The sequence below is a fragment of the Haliotis cracherodii genome, unplaced genomic scaffold (genome assembly GCF_022045235.1).
Source record: "Haliotis cracherodii isolate W230 unplaced genomic scaffold, xgHalCrac1.p SCAF_1, whole genome shotgun sequence".
NCBI classification, from domain to species: Eukaryota; Metazoa; Mollusca; class Gastropoda; order Lepetellida; family Haliotidae; genus Haliotis; species Haliotis cracherodii.
The window spans coordinates 19,672,996-19,682,513 of NW_027266264.1; positions in this window are offsets into that span (position 1 = coordinate 19,672,996).

The window sequence follows — 9,518 nt, forward strand, 5'->3', positions numbered from 1 at the left end:
ACCTAACGAAGGACCGCCTCCGTGTTATTGTGGTAGAGCGTCCGCCAGGAGAGCGGAAGATCCGGGGTTCGATCCTCGGCCGCGTCATACCACAGACCTATATAACAAGTCCGTGGTCATACCAAAAGACGTTAAAAGATGGTACTTGTTGTTACCCTGTTTGGCGCTTGGCCGTTAAGGGGCTAAAGCAAGGACTGGTCGGCTCGGAGTCAGTATACTGTGTCCGAGTCGGGTATTCATGTTAAACTGCGGCATGGTATCTCAGTAGGCAAGCACTATAAATCGGCATCAGTCCGGATTAGTACAAGCACACACACACACACACACACACACACACACACACACAAACACGTGCATGTATGCATGTAGCTGTATAAGTGCAATAATCTTGGGCGCGACGTTAAACCCCATTTCACCTCACGATAATGAACCATTTGGAATACTTTTTAAACATTCTTTTCGGCAAAACCACATAATTCGTAAATAGCACTGTTCCAATAACGATATGCTATACAGAATGGCATATTTGCCGATCAAGTTATTCTGAAATGAAATGTTCTTGGAAATGCATGTACTAAACACCAGTGGACAAGAAGAATGTGCTCTGTCTGAAGCCATAAATTTTCAGCCATCTTTAAGTGGTATGTCTAGAATTACAATAAGATGACTCTCAATGCCCCATCGCATCTGTCGTCCTCACATTCAAGGCTATAGTTAGTCAGCACTCAAACCGTCGCTGTCCAACTCAAAGCACAGACGACATAAACTAGTGATCCGCAGCTGGAGCCAACTTATGCAGATCTCGAGCCCTGATCAAGGACACCTTATAATTCTACTCGCTGTGATGCGGATGCTACGAGAATGTAATAGCACACATCGTACCAAAACATACATCCGGACATGGTAAATTAGTAAATTCGTGTTTAGGGCCCTTGTGTTAATCCAGCTCCATACGGGATGAAGAACAGAAGAGTGGTCATCTGTGTGAATACACTCATGCGAGATCTGTCGGCAAGAGAGTTCAGCCCTGAACATGAGTAAGGCGACAGTGTGATGATAACAAAGAACGGTTATAGCACCGCCCCTTCGCTGAGTGATAGCCTTGTCCAACAGGTGCTTCTGCGCCCACCCCCTTACCCTAGCCACTGACCTATCCTGACCCCCTCCCCGACCAGGTCAACATCTGTCAAGTGCAGCGGTGCCCCCCTTCATTGCATGGGAGTTATTTTTAGAGTACAATATGAAGCAGGACAAGTACAGCTATTTGTATGTGAATATTTAGAATAAGAATTGTTATCACCGTCTTCATTTGTGTTGTCAGAATACTTCCTGACATGATTGGTCTATATTTGCAGTAAGACGATTCCTTTTCAGTAATTTCATTCCTATATTTTTTTTATCGAACCGTTTTCCTGTCTCAACTATATCCGTTTATAACATCCTGTTATAACGGATAGGTTGGAAATAATTATTTACATCAGACCGACACCGCTGTCTGATTCCATAAACCAACCAAGCGTTATATCACTGGGTCACATAGGACGACTGGGCATCCAACCAACCAAGGGTTATATCACTGGAGGGGCGGTCGGGTAGCCTAGTGGTTAAAGCGTTGGCTCGTCACGCCGAAGAGCCGGGTTCGATTCCCGACATGGGTACAATGTGTGAAGCCCATTTCTGGTGTCCCCCCGCCGTGATATTGCTGGAATATTGCTAAAAGCGGCGTAAAACCATACTCACTCACTCACATATATCCCTGGATCATAGAGGACAGCTCACCGAACAAGCATTACATCACTGGATCATATAGGACGACTGGCCAACCAACCAAGTGTTATATCACTGGATCATATAGGACGACTGGCCAACCAACCAAGTGTTATATCACTGGATCATATAGGACAACTGGCCAGCCAACCAAGCGTTACATCATTGGATCATATAGGACGACTGGCCAACCAACCAAGCATCATATCACTGGATCATATAGGACGACTGGCCAACCAACCAAGCGTTACATCATTGGATCATATATAGGACGACTGGCCAACCAACCAAGCATCATATTACTGGATCATATAGGACGACTGGCCAACCAACCAAGCGTTACATCACTGGATCATATATAGGACAACTGGACAACCAACCAAGCGTTATATTACTGGATCATATAGGACGACTGGCCAACCAACCAGCCAAGCGTTATATCACTGGGTCATATAATACGACTGGCCAACCAACCAAGCATTATATTACTGGATCATATAGGACGACTGGCCAATCAAACAAGCATTACATCACTGTATCATATAGGACGGCTCACCAACCAACCAAACGTTATATCACTTGATGATATGTAGGACGACTGGCCAACCAAGCAAGCGTTATATCACTGGATCATATATAGAACGACTGGCCAACCAACCAAGCGTTACATCACTGGATCATATATAGGACGACTGGCCAACCAAGCGTTATATCATTGGATCATATGGGACGGTTATTATTATCAGTCGAGATTATTCATATTCATAGTCGAGATGAGATTTGCGCAAATATGTGTTTTACACAGAAAACTGTTCAATGTTTATCTTTGGAAATGACTAAAGATTGTTTTTGGTAGGCTGTCACTCCTGCTGTAAAACATAAATACACCCACCCTGGGATTCACCTAAGCTGCTCCGCTACTGCTTGGTATTATTTCAGGCACAGTGGTCGGGGCAGAAGTGAATTGGTAGATACAGAGTTGACCCTGTGTAAACAGGGCCCGCTCGCGTCGGTTCTCCCAGAGTAACTGTTGCGTTCACCCTCGCCTATTTACCCAGGGTTACCCGGATATCAGAGGTCAGAGGTCAGTTCTGCATATTCCGAGCAATGTCTTGGGTCTGCACGGATTTGTGATACTGTTTGGGAGCATTTGGTGTGTGTGTATTCGTGCATGCATTCGGGAGTGTAGGGGGAGATAACTCTATGACCCGTCGTAAGATTCAGGGATATTGATGACTATCAGTGTAATATCATTGGAATCATTGGATGCTAATTACACTGACGTAAATTTACTGATAATAACGACTCCTCGAAACAATGATCTTGACGACAAATGAATCATTTTTCACAATCTATGTGATTTGGGTTTAAAAAGTAAATTATGCTGTCTCAATCAAATTACAATAATTTCATTGTTAGATTAATCATATATATAGAACGTCCAGGAGACGTTCAACAACTCATTCCTCATAAATAAACAGGAAAGGAATAATAATGTTTAGCTCTGTGAGAGTGTTGATATGTGGGAGTCCTCATTGACGTGAAATATATACTAACGGGATCGGGTGGTCAGGCTCGCTGGCTTGGTTGATGCATGTCATCGATCCCAATTGCGTGGATCGATGCTTTTGTTCTCAATCACTGGATTATCTTGTCCAGACACGATTATTTACAGACCGCCGTCATATACCTGGAAGGCCATGTCCCATTTGTCATACTCCCAATAGTTATACAGCAAATGAGGGATTAACAACGATAGGCATATACCCTTTGGTCAAAATGGATAAGTCCACTAATTAGAAAGCTTGGGATTAGTTTGAATAAATACCAATGATATTTAAGGAACAAGTACAAGTATATTGCTGAGTGCGGCGTTAAACAACAAACAAACAAAAGCACTCACAGTTTAGGAAGTGTAACGCTGTCTGCGTGCGCTTATGTGATAAACGTTGTGGATCAGACTAGAATGTAACGTTAATGTTGCCTGTGACTATAACTGAACGACGCCGGTGATGACTATGTGTGCAGGTCACACGACGCCATACAAGCATGATCAGACGTAGACACTCCAAATAGGTTTGCTGCGTCCATTTCATGTCCAGGTGTCTGTTGTCGATATCACGAGGACCCAATGACATGTGGAAAAAATATTACCTTTGTGTTATTGAAAAAAAATCAAAATTTGGCAAAGATCCCAATTTATCCTGGATCCCAAAGTAGACACACTGTATGGATAACAGCTTCTTTATTATACACTTATAGCAATGTTGTTGTTGCTTACGTGTTTTAGAGGTCGCCTTCTGCCTTAGCAATTTCGACTGACCTGTCCCTCTTGGGACTCTTGTGTGTGAGTATGTCTGTTTTTAGTTTTAGTATTAATATTAATATTGTTGACGTTTTGGTAAGGGTCTTGATACCGTTGTCAATCAGTGCTGAACTATAGTCAAAATTATATATGGATATATGAAGGGTTAACACTAACAGCTATCAGTTCTCATAAGAGCGATTGACATGAGTGGGTAAACTATAACGATTACAACTCATTGTAACTGAAATACTTCAAACCACAGTTGAATCTTATTCTTGTCATGAGCAGTGAAGTTTCCATGTGGAATCATTGTTGAATCTTATTCTTGTCATGAGCAGTGAAGTTTCCATGTGGAATAATTGTTGAATCTTATTCTTGTCATGAGCAGTGAAGTTTCCATGTGGAATCATTGTTGAATCTTATTCTTGTCATGAGCAGTGAAGTTTCCATGTGGAATAATTGTTGAATCTTATTCTTGTCATGAGCAGTGAAGTTTCCATGTGGAATAATTGTTGAATCTTATTCTTGTCATGAGCAGTGAAGTTTCCATGTGGAATCATTGTTGAATCTTATTCTTGTCATGAGCAGTGAAGTTTCCATGTGGAATAATTGTTGAATCTTATTCTTGTCATGAGCAGTGAAGTTTCCATGTGGAATCATTGTTGAATCTTATGTTTGTTGTGAACAGTGAAGTTTCCATGTGGAATAATTGTTGAATCTTGTTCTTGTCATGAGCAGTGAAGTTTCCATGTGGAATAATTGTTGAATCTTATGTTTGTCGTGAACAGTGAAGTTTCCATGTGGAATAATTGTTGAATCTTATGTTTGTTGTGAACAGTGAAGTTTCCATGTGGAATAATTGTTGAATCTTATGTTTGTCGTGAACAGTGAAGTTTCCATGTGGAATAATTGTTGAATCTTATGTTTGTTGTGAACAGTGAAGTTTCCATGTGGAATAATTGTTGAATCTTATGTTTGTCGTGAACAGTGAAGTTTCCATGTGGAATAATTGTTGAATCTTATGTTTGTTGTGAACAGTGAAGTTTCCATGTGGAATAATTGTTGAATCTTATGTTTGTTGTGAACAGTGAAGTTTCCATGTGGAATAATTGTTGAATCTTATGCTTGTCGTGAACAGTGAAGTTTCCATGTGGAATAATTGTTGAATCTTATGTTTGTTGTGAACAGTGAAGTTTCCATGTGGAATAATTGTTGAATCTTATGTTTGTCGTGAACAGTGAAGTTTCCATGTGGAATAATTGTTGAATCTTATGTTTGTTGTGAACAGTGAAGTTTCCATGTGGAATAATTGTTGAATCTTATGTTTGTCGTGAACAGTGAAGTTTCCATGTGGAATAATTGTTGAATCTTATGTTTGTTGTGAACAGTGAAGTTTCCATGTGGAATAATTGTTGAATCTTATGTTTGTTTTGAACAGTGAAGTTTCCATGTGGAATAATTGTTGAATCTTATGTTTGTTGTGAACAGTGAAGTTTCCATGTGGAATAATTGTTGAATCTTATGTTTGTTGTGAACAGTGAAGTTTCCATGTGGAATAATTGTTGAATCTTATGTTTGTTGTGAACAGTGAAGTTTCCATGTGGAATAATTGTTGAATCTTATGTTTGTTGCGAACAGTGAAGTTTCCATGTGGAATAATTGTTGAATCTTATGCTTGTCGTGAACAGTGAAGTTTCCATGTGGAATAATTGTTGAATCTTATGCTTGTCGTGAACAGTGAAGTTTCCATGTGGAATAATTGTTGAATCTTATGTTTGTCGTGAACAGTGAAGTTTCCATGTGGAATAATTGTTGAATCTTATGCTTGTCGTGAACAGTGAAGTTTCCATGTGGAATAATTGTTGAATCTTATGTTTGTAAAATTGATTGATCCACATGCCTACTACCAAAGTCACTCATCCCTGACTATACCTGGGTTGTCTAATAGCTATTGTTTACCTGTTTTGAACAATTAGACGAAGCCGGTTGATGCCACTATAACAGCCGAAGGATAATATTGTAACAACATGGCGGACAATAAACAATACATCCTGGTTCCGCCTCCGAATAATGAGAGAAAGCGTGATAAACAACAACATCTGTATGGGTTAAGTGCGTGTGTACAGTGTGTCCTCTACATCGGAAAGTTATGTCGGAGCTTTGGCTTACGTCACCCAGGCATGGCGGCTTCTTTGAAGTGTGTGATAAAACCCGGGGGAAGAGATAGTTAGGCCTGTCCCTGGAGGGCCACTTCACCCCTCCATCACAACAATGACTGTCCTACAGACCCTAGACTTACATTTAGACTCTGAAATCTTATATTACACAATATCCTTCTTGACTCTAAAAATAAATAAAAATTCCCTGTGCTGATTGTGGAATAGAGCTAGCTTCAGCTGGCTAGACTTGCTTTTGTATGCATTTCTAGATTTTGTTTTTTCATAAAATAAATATATTCCACGGTCATGGTGCAGGACTATACAGACCCCAGCCGCCATTGTACTCTACAGCGTGGGGGAGCGGGGCTTGCTTCAAGGCCACATGCCGGTCATATATACAAGGATAAGATTCATTATCGTATACATTTATCAGGCTGTTCAGTCTCTATATACAACTACCGTTTATGGTGTAAGTTACTCATATTGCTGTAAACTGGCAACATATCATTATGTGTCGAAGAACTTACTGTACAAAAGACTAATATACTGATTGAAAGTAATAAGGAACAATGAAAAAGTATAGGGTAATGTGCTTTACTATCAGTACATTTGAAACAGCGCGCATACAAACTCAACACTTGTAAGAATCAAATATTGAGATATGTGCAGTGTTTTTAACACGTGTTTCGTAGGCTACACTGGGAACCCATGATAGCATATCATTTTACTGTCTCTACAACCACGCATATATAAGTCACGTAATACACTCCATATATATTTCGCTGACTCGGTGGGTGTGGTAATACTTGAATATCATGAATATTGTTTGGGTCTACATAAAGCGGGGATGCCCTATGTCATTGTATGGAGTTACCATGTCGCGAGCGATCATTCCATCAGATTACTTCAAAAGTACTACAACATTGAACGATATTATTAATTGTAAGTTCTTTCAAAAATATACTTCTGAGTGGTTCTGAGTGAGCATTCAAAACACTGTTCATAAACAAACAAGATGTTTCTTGTCTGAAAAGTCATGATCTGTCAATACACTTAAATTCTAAAATGACATACTGAACCAATTTATCACATAACATTGGACATGCAAACTAGGCGAATTCGAGACAAGACCACTTACCTGTAAGACATGTAAAGAAAAGACATTAAAACACCAGTGTGTCTACTAGTATATATAGACGCTCTATATATTTCTACATACAATAACCATTTTTTATAACTGGAACCATACAATATTTTTTTCAGGAACATAGTTGACCTTGTTTTAAAAGTGACATACTAATAAGTCAATTATGTATTTTGTTTTGTTTTGTTGTTTAACGCCGCACTCATCAATATTCCAGCTACATGAATATGACGACAGTCTGTAAATAATCGAGTCTGGACAAGATAATCCAATGATTGATATCATGAGCCTCGATCTACGCAGTTGGGATACGATGAGATGCATCAACCAAGTCAGCGAGCCTGACCACCCGATCCCGTTAGTTGCCTTTTACGGCAAGTATGGGTTGCTGAAGACCTATTCTATCCCGCATCTTTACGGGTAGAAGTCGATTGTGCGTTGTACCTGCAAGTATCACGGCACTAGTTATCTGACTATACCTGCATCTTGTCATCAATAAATCATACTTTTGATAACCTGAAGTAACATACAGTGTTCTGGTATACTAACACTTCAGGAGTGAGTGAGTATGGTTTTACGCCGCTTTTAGCAATATTCCTGCAATATCACTGCGGGGGACACCAACAATGGGCTTCACACATTGTACCCATGTCGGGAATCAAACCCGGGTCTTCGGCGTGACGAGCGAACGCTTTAACCACTAGGCTACCCGACCACCCCTAACATTTCAGGAAGTATCGGTAGTGATATTATATATTTATCAAAACTAGAGTTTGTAGATATTTCCAAAAGATATATGGAATTTCGGAATATATGAATATAATGAAGGTATGGTTGTAAACATTTTTCAAGATGCACATGGGGCGGTCGGGTGGCCTAGTGGTTAAATCGTTCGCTCGTCACGCCGGTGACCCGGGATTCCCGACATGGGTACAATGTGTGAAGCCCATTTGTGGTGTCCCCCGCCGTGATATTGCTGGAATATTGCTAAAAGCGGCGTAAAACCATACTCACTCACTCAAGATGCACATAAATATATGATCACATAGAGCATTATTACGGTAATATACGTTGATATTAGATACATCTGAATACAGGCTGTTCAAGGTTTTATTGAAACCATCTACTTCCCTGTAGGGGGGAATTTAATCTCGTATCTCTGTAACTAATTCAGATAAGATGGAGGCGCTCTATTCACCGAAAACTGACGCTCGCGACATGGTAACTCCATACAATGACATGGGGCATGCCAGCATAAACAATGGACATAAACAATATTCATGATATTCAAGTATCACTACACCCACCGAGTCAGCGAAATATATGGAGTATAGTACATAACTATCTTTCATCTGATATACATTAACATACGACATTATTGTATTATAAATTCAAAATATGTATAGTGTCACCGCATCACTCGACTGGAGCTGGATGTATAGTCTCATGCGAAATGTCCCGACAGTTGAAACGACTTGTCCTCTGGTTGTTAATCGGACACATCAACTATTCAACATCCAAGACAAGCACCTGTTGGTGCGGCTGCCTTTTCCCGCCATTTACTATACACGGGAACAGGTGGCCTTTAATCGGGGTCAGCTGTGTGGGGTCACAAAAGCACAGTCTGTCCCCAGCTTTCATATACAGGTTCAAGGGCCCATTCGGAGTGAACGGGGTTGTCGTATAATGTGACTTAGAGAGTAGCTTAGACTAACATTTAGTCTCTGAAATCTTATATTACACAATATCATTCTTGACTCTAAAAATAAAAAAAAATCCCTCTGCATGCTGATTTCAGAATAGATATGGAATAGAGCTAGCTTGAGCTGGCTAGACTTGCTTTTGTATGCATATCTAGATTATTATTTTTTCATAAAATAAATATATTCCACGGTCATGGTGCAGGACTAAGAGTAGCTCTACTATAGGCAGAAAAGGCTATATCTTGTGCATGGTGGTGAGAAAGAGTCAGTCATACATAGATAGATATATATACTCTTAAAAAACACCTTCGTGGGACCGGTTGAGTAGGTTATACAGCTCATCTTTGGACTTTTGTATATATATGGACTTTTGTATATACTCAACCGGTTGATATGTATATGCATGCTATAGAGCATATACTTAATAACACAAACCA